Raw genomic sequence first — 12,658 nt, 5'->3', positions numbered from 1 at the left:
TATATATACAAAAAACTATATTTGTTGTACTTACATGTATAGGAAGATTAAAAATGTGTGTATTTATCGAATTTATTAAATAGAGGAGTGTGATTCAGGGGTGAAATACGGCAATAATACCATTTATATAAGGTAATATATGTGAATCAGGGGTGAAATATGACTGTAATGCCCACTATATAATGTGATATACTGGTATTCAACTTTAATATGATATATCATGTATTCAGGGGTGAAATACGACTGTAATGCCCACTAAAATATCCTGGAATTAAACTTTGAGATGATATATCATGTATTCAGAGGTGAAATATGACTGTAATGCCCACTATATAATGTAAATGCTATGATATATGAATGTGTAATGCTGACGATGTAATATAATATACTGCGATATATCAATCTGTAGTCTGGGATGAAATACAACAGTAATGCCCACTATGTAATGATATATCAATCTGTATTCTGGGATGAAATACAACTGTAATGCCCACTATGTATGATATATCAGCCTGTAGTCTGAGATGAAATACAACTGTAATTCCCACTATATATGATATATCAATCTGTAGTCTGGGATGAAATATGACTGTAATGCCCACTATGTATGATATATCAATCTGTTGTCTGGGATGAAATACAACTGTAATTCCCAGTATGTATGATATATCAATCTGTAGTCAGGGATGAAATACGACTGTAATGCCCACTATGTAATATAATATACTGGTTGTATAAGTACCAGTGTATGGAGTCTATTGTTAATTATAATACTATTGTATGTTATATTGACTGCCTGTATAGAAATCACTTCCATTACAGGTTAAATATCAACCACTATAACTCTATTAATTTCTACCACTCTACATTCTTCAATGATCTTTTATATTTTTACTGAACTCATTTCAAATGAAATCAATTGATTGAATGCCAAGTACCCGACCTCACTCAATTTGAGGAACGAAAAAGTCACGAACATGACTTTAGCTTTTGTTATTGGTATCTTGACTTGTGATTTAGATGCTTGACATTTTGAAATACTACTTTTTTGACTCGTATTGCTGACAAAAGTCTACTTCTCTGACTTGGGTTCTGCTATATCGAAATCAGATATAGTTAAAGAGCTGGCCCTATAATAGTTTAAAAATAGATAATAGAAAATGAGTATATTGAAAATTTCAGTCAAATTACTTTATTCTGAGCAAAGTTTTGAATTTAAATCTTTGAAGAATAGCATATTCTCGATTTACATTGCTATCAGTAATTGTTAAAATAATAGACAAAGTTTTGATTATCCATTTATAAATTAAATTATTAAATGGCAATTGTATTTCAATCCATTCAAAATCACGACCATCCAACCATGATTATGATTATGTCACGTGCATACATGTCTTAATAATAATTTATATAACATTTGAAGCCAAAAGAAAGATCAACAATAAGAAGATTTAGCGGAGGACACACTAGCTGAATCATTCGGTGACCAGTTCTCCAAAGACATCACCTGATTATAGAATTCATTAGCCAATCACTGATGTCTAGAAAGTTGCCGCCCCCCCCCCCCCCAGCTATGGGCCTGCTGTCACCCAGTTACTCCTATTCCTCCCACCTCTAACTACCCCAACGGCATAAAATTTTAAAAATCTCACCGCTGAATCTCAAGTTGAATCGTGCAGAGAATTTATCTAGTGTGTCCACTCAATCAGCCCATGCAATTCGACACTGAATTGATTCTGCCAAATGATTCAGGCAGACGTTCGAGTTGTGTGTGTGCCGCTTTACATAACGCAACTTGAATATATTTAATAAACTAAGTGAATACATCGTAGTGGCACACAAATGTTTTTAGTGCTTCTGGTGCTGTTACGTGAAAGTTTGTATAAAATACATCATCCTTAAAAAGATTTTTTGTACCATCCAATTTACTGGATCCTTTTCGTCCTATACCAGAGAAATTATAGGAGATTTAATGGATTTAAAGGCTCAATACCACTCTTGTTGTAACTGAATAATATGTCCCAATCTTTATTCTGGTCAACAAATTGTACTATTTTACAATATTCCAATTAATTGATGATAGAAATTTCATCTTAACACACCTAATTTAAAAAATTGGAAAAATTCAACTAAATGATTTGAAAAGCCTGACGTAAAGTAAAATATGATTTAATGGGTAGTTTACACAACAGGTAGGACACTAACACATCTTGTACTTAGAATAAGGCTATTTTTTATTTTCTGGAGCTGTCAAGCCAGCAAGAGTGTTATTGTCCCTTTAAATAATCTATAACAGTTAAAGATACATTATGTAAGACTACTTAAAGAGTTGATAGTTAGTTATAAAAATAGATAACGTAAATAGAATATGCTGAAAATTTCAGTCAAATTGCTGCACTCTGAACCAAGATGTTAGCTTTTGAAATTTAAGTCAAGCCTCGATCATCATTACTTAAGTTGGTACAATAAAAAACATAGCCTCGATTATCCATTTTTGGATTTAGTCATCAATGAGTTTTGAGCAGCAGATCAGATTTAAATCCAGTAAATGTCGCAGGCTACCGATGACATTGAGAGTTGATTATGGTCTGGATAAGTTAATAAATGTCTAATTAATAATTTAGATAGCAATTCAGGCCGTAAGAAAGACCTGCAATAGGCAGATTTAGCTCTTGCATAATGTATATTTAATACAAGTATTTGAATAATATATAATTAAACAGAAATATTTTGATTATTTTTAAATTTATAGTCGGCAAACTTCTCTAGACCCATGAAAATAATCTATACCAATTGTTACTGATCATATTGTGCTTGTTACCACAGCTTCAGGAAAAACAAAAGTATTGCATCATTAAACCTTGATGATGAGAAGATGACAGAATGAGAAAATGTTTTTAGAGTCTGATACAGAACTGGTTGTCTCCTTTAGGCCTAGTCATTCTTAAACGATTTTATTTTTAAAATAGAGAGGAATGTTTCAAATCAATATAGAAGTTGTGGAGTTAATCAATTGAAGTAACAAATTAATCTTAACATTTTATATATCTAGTTTAGATCTACCTGCTGTATAGATCTACCTGTTGTATAGATCTACCTGCTGTATAGGCTTACCTGCTGTAGGCCTATAGATCAACCTGCTATATAAGCCTACCTGTTGGATAGGCATACCTGCTGTATAGGCCTACCTGCTACTGCTATATAATATCTACCTGCTATATGATCCTATCTGCTATACAGGTCTACCTGATGTATAGGCGTACCTGCTATATAGCCTACCTGCCTAGCTTTGGTGGTTCTCTCTGGGTTCACTGCTTTAAACACCTATGTTGACTCGAATTATTGAAATAAAATTGTACCATATGTTAGTCCCGAAATAACCTCCTTCATGCTGAGGGGACATTAAACCCCATTTCTCTTTATCTCTTTGGAGTCTTGATGGGCCATAAATTTGAGCCCCCATCCTACCTATACCTGTTTTTCTTCATCTAATCCAGCCCCCATCCTACCTATACCTGTTTTTCTTCATCTAATCCAGCCCCCATCCTACCTATACCTGTTTTTCTTCAGAAGATATGAAGCTTCATACTGGATAACGATCCCTGCGTTGGCCAAGAAACTTCATCAGGATTTTCCGGCGTAGTTCCACCTTGTTAGCGGTGCAGGACAGAGGGGCTGACAAGGACAGTTATCTAGTTGTTCGGATGGGACGGAAAACCGAGGTACTGTGTACACATTCAGGTTTACATAAAAGAATCCTTGACAGTTGGAATTCGAAATAAGAGTAGGCCGTATGGCCTCTGTCTGGGTAAAATTCCCCTCCTCATGGTTGTCTTCATTAGCCCATTCGGTGCAGAAAAGTAGGACGTTAAACTTCATACTGGATTACATTAATTTCTGACTAGGTGGAGTATGGATTGCATTGATTGACAATAGCTATAGAGTGATTATATACACCAATTAAATATGAATGTTGGTGGTGAAATACTAGTAGTGTGGTTCTATAGTTTAAACAATATTTTATTTCTAGTATGACATGAGTATAATTCAATACCGATATAATGGATTTAAAAACAAGCTTATGTTTTATTTGAATTGTTAGATTATGTATTCTGCGTAGTTTAATGGGTATATGCACGACATTGTAATCTGATATATCGAGCAATATCTAATTATCTCATTGGACCTTTACCAATCACATCCTGGTTTTTATAGTTTAAAAACATCCATGCTCGACTACAGCTAAAAACATATATATCTGATATATGGAGTACTATCTGATATATGGAGTACTATCGTGGGACCTTACCAATCACATCCTGGTTTCTGTAGTAAAAAAAACATCCATGCTCGACTACAGCTAAAAACATCTACTTGTCACTGTCATTTTAGCAAAAATATAAAAGTAAATGAAATCGGTTTAACGTCCTACTGTTCTGCTTCAACTGGGCTAATGAAGATGGGTATACGCCACACAATTTGCTATGATGAAATTTTGCCCAAGCAGCGGCACTCTTGCATCGAATTCGAACTGCCAAGGGATCCTCTAAATGCACGCCAATGTATACGCAGGACCTCGGTTTTCCATCCCATCCTAACAACTAGACAGCTGTCCTTTTCACACAACACTGACAATAGGAAACCACGCTGGAAAATTCTAATGAACTTCTTGACCAATGCACATGCTGTATCGTAAGGTCTGTCATTGAGTCAAGTGGCGTGGTTTCGATTCCCTGCTTGTACGTGACAAGGAGTAGGGGCACCTGTCCAACCTTGTGGGTTTTCTCCAGTTTCCTCCCACTGCTAAAGACCCCTATGCGCAAGTGAATTATTGAAATAAAATTGAACCATATGTTAGTCCTGAAATGACCTAGTCTGTGTCAAGTGGGCATTAAACCCCATTTCTCTTTCTCTCCATTGAAATAATATTGTACGAAATGTTGGCTCAAAATGACGTATAATAGTTTGTCGTGAGTGGAGGTTAAACCCCATTTCTATCTTTAAGTAGGGAAGAATTTCATAACTGGATATATTTGAACTATTGAAGCTGGTGTTGGTCATTAAAAGGCTTCATCACATAGAATAATTAACCTTCCTTGTTTCTTGTCGCTTGAACAACTCAAACATCTTCCTATTTCTCAATCTAAAACAAACGTTAACAAAAGAAATGAGTTATTGGCGTTGTCCAGCTAAAAGTTATTAATTATAAACTAGTTGTGGTAGTAGATTGAAGTCTGTGTTGTCAGTTTACAGTTGACTAATCTTATTGTTGATAGTATTGATGTATAACTCTATTTATACCACATCAACTATTCTTTAATTGATTTTTACAATAAAAATATTTTACTTTCAATAGATGCAGGCGCTTGTGTAAATGGTTTAATGCTATCACCGGTAGATCTTATTTTATTTTGAAACAATTACTATGTAGAACGAACGGAGTGAGCTGAAGTGATTGGGATTTAGCGTGCTACTCTCCTGTTCCATGTTTACAATAAAAACGTTTTACATTCAATCGTTGCAGACAGTAAATGACTTACTGCTATCATCAGATCTTATTTAGTTTTATTTTTTTTTTTTTGAAACAATAATGAACGGAGTCAAATGAAATAAGTTATGTTTGAGCATCCAACTCTTCTGGTCTATTCCCGCTAATAAAGTACGGCATATAGAAACAATATCATTTTGCATTCAATAATTGCAGATGCTTGTGAAAATGGTTTATTGTTATCACTCGACATGCGATCTTAAATATGTATAATGTAAGAGCTAAATCTACATACTGTGCTAGGTCTTTTTTTTTTTTTGGTCTCAAATGTTGTATAAATGATTATTTAAACATTTATAAACCTGACAAACCTAAAATCATCAGATGACCGAGATTTAAATGGATTTTAACATCTGCAGGATTTAAAAATTCAACAATAAAATGGACATTTGAAGCCAAGTCTTGATTGTGCATTACCATTGCTACAAATTAAACGCTTTATTTTCATCTAAATAAAAGAGGTTTAAAGTTTTTTTATTTTTTTTATTGAAACTTCAAAACCTCAATTCTACGCAAAACCTAGATCCTCTCTGCACGATAATCCTAGTCGATTTGGGGGAACAAATTTCTTGCCTACTAAATTTATGTGTACCAAATGAAACAGGAAATGGGCATAACATCATCGCAGCCATCTTGGAATCATGACATCCTATCAAAATCTGAAGTCAGTCAATCGATGCAGAATTGTCCAAAGAATGAATATGCCAAATTTTGTGTCGACAGTACTCAAATTTGCATAGCATTTGGCATTTTTTTAAGAATGTTGCCCTAAGAAGAAACCTGAAGAAGATTGAGTGTATGGGAGGGGTGTTTGGTTGATTGAGGAGCCACTGTGGCTCAGTGAGTAAGACATTGGTTTGCCAACCTGAAGGTCTTGTGTTCAATTCTTGCATTGGTCGAGAAAGTTCATAAGGATTTTCCGGGCGTGGTGCAGGACACAGGACCTTGCAAGGGACCAACGACAACGTATAGTCGTTCATATTGGACGAAATACCGAGGTCCAGTGTTAAAGAACACTTGACTGTTGGAATTCAATATAAGAGTAGGTCGTAGTGCCGCTGTTCGGACAAAATTTCCCTCATAGCACACTGTATGGCATATGCCCGTTTTCATTAGCCCAGTTTGTAGCAGAACAGTCGGACGTTAAACCCCATTTTATTTCATTTCTTGATTAAAGATTTGTGTTGTTGTTTGTAATTAATAATCAATTGGACATCGTCTACTTTGACATAAGATAAGACTGCACGATTTGATACATCAATGATTAACAGATATTAACGACTTCTATTGATAAATGATTTGTAAGATTAACCAGTGTGATCAGCTAAGGTTATTGATTACTGTGTTAATTACAGGTAGACTGCACTAATTACAAATAGACTCAGTTGTCACACATACAGCTATTTGTAACATCAATATATGACCAGTTAACAACATTAAGTACATGAAAATTGATTAAGACAACTTTGTTATTACCAATGTCTGGTTATAAAATGAAATGGAATGCCAGGGTTCTATTTATTATGTGCATTCCAATATGTACACAGGATGGCTTTTTTCCCCATCTGAATGACTAGAAAGCTGAGAGAGTGAGGGTGGAGAGATAAATAAATGTCCACTGAACACTAACATTACTCAGTGTTATGGAAACTAAAATTACCATTTGTTAGTCCCAAAATAACCTATAAAAACGATGGGAAGTACAAACTACTTTAGTTCCTGAAGTAGCATGTTTGGGGAATATTGTTGAAGTTTTGTTATAAATATTTTATTAAATCAATATCATCTATCTCAGTAATATTGCGATCAATCTCGACCTTGTCAAATAAATATACAGCCAAATCATTGTAAATATCACCCTAAAGGTCACTGGATAAACAGGATTAAATAACATGTACTCTAGATCATCAAGTTTTTTATAAGGGTAACAATGATGTCTCTATTTTATAGACGGATATTTCTACTTAACATTGATTCAAATTAGGGGCAGGATTGCGTAAAACTATGATAACAGGAGCGTGACTTATTCACCATTAAAGGCTAAACAATGTTTGTAGATAATAAATTTCTCATCTGTGACGTTGAATTTCATTAGTCTACATAAAAAGTGTCCTGAATATTAATCGAACTCTTGACAATAATACTTGTCTTGTATTTTTTTTAAATGTAAATGTACAATCTTATGTACGTGATGTAATTTATGGGTTGTATTGTAAAATTTGGGTGAGACGACCTGGCCCACCTTTTATTGGAATTTATATTGACGTCATTGATAGGCTGTAAAAATATGGTTAATCCTTTGTACTTGGGAGCAATAAATGTAATATTTGATGGGGTTTACATTTTTGACACATAAGATCAAAAGTTTTTATTTTCTATTTGTTCTGGCTATTTCTGGATTTGTTATTTTCTATTTGTTCTGGCTATTTCTGGATTTGTTATTTTCTATTTGTTCTGGCTATTTCTGGATTTGTTATTTTCTATTTGTTCTGGCTATTTCTGGATTTGTTATTTTCTATTTGTTCTGGCTATTTCTGGATTTGTTATTTTCTATTTGTTCTGGCTATTTCTGGATTTGTTATTTTCTATTTGTTCTGGCTATTTCTGGATTTGTTATTTTCTATTTGTTCTGGCTATTTCTGGATTTGTTATTTTCTATTTGTTCTGGCTATTTCTGCATTTGTTATTTTCTATTTGTTCTGGCTATTTCTGCATTTGTTATTTTCTATTTGTTCTGGCTATTTCTGCATTTGTTATTTTCTATTTGTTCTGGCTATTTCTGGATTTGTTATTTTCTATTTGTTCTGGCTATTTCTGGATTTGTTATTTTCTATTTGTTCTGGCTATTTCTGGATTTGTTATTTTCTATTTGTTTTGGCGATTTCTGGATTTGTTATTTGTGAGTTTTCTCTAGATCGGTTTCATGTCACAGCTAAAGACCTCTACATGCAAGCGAATTATTGAAATAAAGTTGAATCATATGTTAGTCCCGAAATGACCTAGTTTGTATCAAGTGGGCATTAAACCCCATTTCTCTCTCTTGCTCGCAATGCATCTTAAAACAAATACATAAAACAATTGACTCTATTAAAAAATGTTGAAGTGAAAGCCGTGGTACTGCACCTATCACAGGTGTCAGGTTTCTGTGACTCAGGTAATAATGACAGGTAGTGTTTAATCAACATCTGTTTGATCTTTGGAGATAGATTATTGATGTAGAACTCCAACATATCTGATTTGATATAAGACAGAGAGAGAAAGAGAGAAATGTCCGTGTTTATTATATCTGTAGATTTATATCGTGTGTAATTATTTATATTTTGTGTGGTCCTCCTGTATTTATAATAAGATTATAATAAATTTTTAATAAATTGCTGGAAAAATAAAGAAATACCTGTGACTGATTGCTTTTGGTAGAAATCACAGGTATAGATATTTGATTAAGATATTTTTGATCTACAAGGATGAGATATCCCAGATGCCCAGATAGACTATTAAATAAATTTTTGGAATAATAAACAAATACTTGTGACAAATTGTGTTTTACTTTTACTGAAAATTGCAGGTAAATCTCATGACTATTGCAAGTCTTTCTTTAGGCTTCAGATGTTATAGAAATTATTAATTAGATCTTTATTTACATGACCCTCGGATGGCTTGGATTTAAACAGTCATCCATTTAAAATTAAATCAATAAATGGCGGACCAAGGTAACGTTCACCGTTAGTCACTGATGTCACTACCGGAGACTGGTGATGAAAGGCTTGCCAAGCGAGGATACCATAGCCATTTAAAATGTTACTTGATAATCGAGAATATGTGGCTGGAGTTATCGTCTGTCAATCAAATGATCGACAATTTTTGTAGTACACTGCGGAGACAGTTGATGCCTATTTGTAGTCCAAACATTCAACAGTGACAACTCCGTTCGGCAGAATAAAGTAATTGGACTGAAATTTTCAATATTCTCATTTTTTATAATCTATTTTTGAATTATTATAGCAAGAATGGCCAACGCTTCATTAAACTCTTAAAGATATATTATGTTAGATTTAGATAAAGAGCTGGCCGTTCTTGCTATAATAGTTCAAAAATAGATCATGTGAAATGAATTATTTGTAAATTTCATAGTGTGCAATAATTTCAACCACCGTACTGGTTGTTCGACGCTAAGTCTCGCTCCTCCATTTTTAGCTTAAATCAAAATATAGCTGAACTGTTCTTATCTATTTAATATCGTAGAAATCTGAAGCCACCAAGAGTTTATTATGGCCTGGATAAGTTAATTAATGTCTAATTAATAATTTAGAAAACATTTCAGGACTAAAGAAAGACTTGCAATAGGCAGATTTAGGTCTTGCATAATGTATGTTTAACAATTGTATCTTTAATAAGAGGTAAAATGATCTACTGATGTTAATAACTGTCTTTGAATTCCAAGATCTGGCCCAGATTGACTTTTTAATAAATTTACTGGAATAATAAAATAATACCTGTTGTTTTGGATGTAAATCACAGGTATAGATATTTAATTAACAGGTAAAATGATCTACAGAAGTAAGTTATTGACATAGCTGTCGAGGTGTAAAGCCGATGTTTATGTTATGTTTAGTCTATGTCAATATCGTGTTATTTATTCTGTTGGTACTACCAGTGGTATGTAAATATCGGACCTCCACTTATTAATAATAATATCATACTGTAAAACTACTTATATCCGTGTCAAGGGTCTTCAAGCCCATAATTACAATAAAACTATATTGTTAAAGGTCCCACTTCAGAGTTAGAATATCAGACTTGATTAGGGATATTTTTATAAATATATTGATGTTTGTCATCATAATTACAATAAAAATATATTGTTAAAGATCCCACTTCATGGGTTAGAATATCAGACTTGATTAGGGATATTTTTATTGTTAGATTAATGTTTGCCATATGGAATCAAAACAGATTTTGATTAATAATTCTGGAATGCACGTAAAAGATCCCTTGGCAGTTGGAATTCGATATAAGAGTAGGCGATAGTGCCGCTGCCCGGGCAAAATTTCTCTCATAGCACACTGTATGGCGTATGCCCATCTTCATTAGCCCAGTAGGACGTTAAACCCCATTTCATTTTGGTTAATAATTCAATACTTTCTTGTAGTAGGTAATGCAATTTCTCAATTAGAAATAATTTATCTTAAATAGCAGATAGTTTCTTTCAGAAGAGTTATCCCAGAAAAGGGTAAAAATTTATAACATAGGTGGATGATTTCTTCACAAAGGACAGTTTCAATTGGTAGGATATTTTCTCCAAAAGAAAGGAGATTAGTTTTTCAAATAAGGAGGATAGTTTCTCAAGTAAGTAGGGTGACCCATGCACCTACAGAAATACAGTCAAACGCTGATAGTTCGAGACTACCACTGAAGCGTGCACATTCGCCGTGTCGAGGCCAACTTTCTGACAGTATGATACTATAAATAGCCATGGCACGTGCAATTCTCTACAAATCTATCAACTATTACAGCCGTAAAAAATTTATTGTTGACGATTTTGAATAGCAGTAAAATTAAGCTTCTTGGTTATTACAGCAGATTTAGAAATTACGTTCGTTTTATTTTTTAAATTGCTTTATCATTAACTGTACCGTTAAGAGCGACATCTTTTGGTTTGGTACAAATAATATCTCTGAAACACTCGGGTTAGACAGGAACATGATACTAGCAGTAGTTTCATTTTACTTTTACAAGCTTCTTAAAACAATTGTTGAGCTAGCTAACGTGCTCATTTCTAAATTCAATTTCTTGTTCTAGCTTTCTGTTATGTTTCGTAAAAAAGTAGTCTTGATTATCCCGACCTGTCAATCAGCCCTAGAATGGTCGATAGACTGGTTAACCGAGACTAATTTCAAAACAAGGGCACGTAACCTATCTTTTACTCAAAAGTGTCTGGATGTTATGGACGACACATGGAACCAGTTTTCAGTCTATTATTTATAGATGATTAGTGCTCATAGCTTATTAAGTACAACATGATCGTTTATTTAGTGACTATAATTGTGTGAAACTGATTTGAGGCTTGGCATATATATAAATATTGTGGCGAAATTGTCGAGATATATGGAGATATTTATTTATGGTGGGTCACCCTAAAGTAAGGATAGTTTATCAAATAGGAAGGATAGTTTCCCTGATAGGGAGGATAGTTTCTCCAATAGGAAGGATAGTTTCTCCAATAGGAAGGATAGTTTCTCCAATTAGAAGGATAGTCTGTCCAATAAGTAGGATAGTTTGTCCAATAGGATAAGGTCTCCAATAGGAAGGATAGTTTCTCCAAACACCTATATGTTGTCCCTGTCATATTTAAGACGTAGAGCTGAGAATTTAAAAAAAAATTTTTTTAAATTCTCCATGAAATCGAGTCTTATAATGAAATTATAATAGTCAAACTAAAAGTGTCAGAAATTTTATAATAAAAAGTCATATTTAGTAAATCATGTACTTTACTCACAGAAATAAAATAGTTTTCTTGATAAAATTCTGAATTTTAAATTTGTCATAAAATTTATTATTCAAACAATGAGAAAAGATATCATAACTTGAGGGAGTAGTTGCGGTCCAAGGTTTGATGATGCTGAAAATAATCTTCAGGATACCCATAAAGCGAGAATTTCATATTTTTTCTAAGAAAGTCAAAACATAATTATTTCATGTCTTTTGCTCAATAGGTTATCAACTCACTATTATACGACCATGGGCATTATTTCCCACCCTTAAAAATCATTGACACAGGAAATAATAACACAATTACCTCCCTTGTTTTCCTATTGCCTCCATGCATTAGCCATCTTCAAACGTTAGAATTTGAAGTTGAAAATGATATTTTTGCCAATTTCTCAACTGGCAATAGTGAATTATAGGATTAATAGGATTATTCTTTAACAAGATAGGACTGTTTATGAATACCATCTATTTTAAGGCTTTATTTTAATAAATTTTAAAAATATAACTTAGAATTTGAAGTTGAAAATGATATTTTTGCCAATTTCTCAACTGGCAATAATGAATTATAGGATTAATAGGATTATTCTTTAACAAGATAGGACTGTTTATGAATACCATCTA

This window comes from Patella vulgata, chromosome 9, assembly GCF_932274485.2.
Source record: "Patella vulgata chromosome 9, xgPatVulg1.2, whole genome shotgun sequence".
Taxonomy (NCBI): Eukaryota; Metazoa; Mollusca; class Gastropoda; family Patellidae; genus Patella; species Patella vulgata.
The sequence above is the reverse complement of the archived record's forward strand: the minus strand, read 5'-3'. Positions refer to the sequence as shown.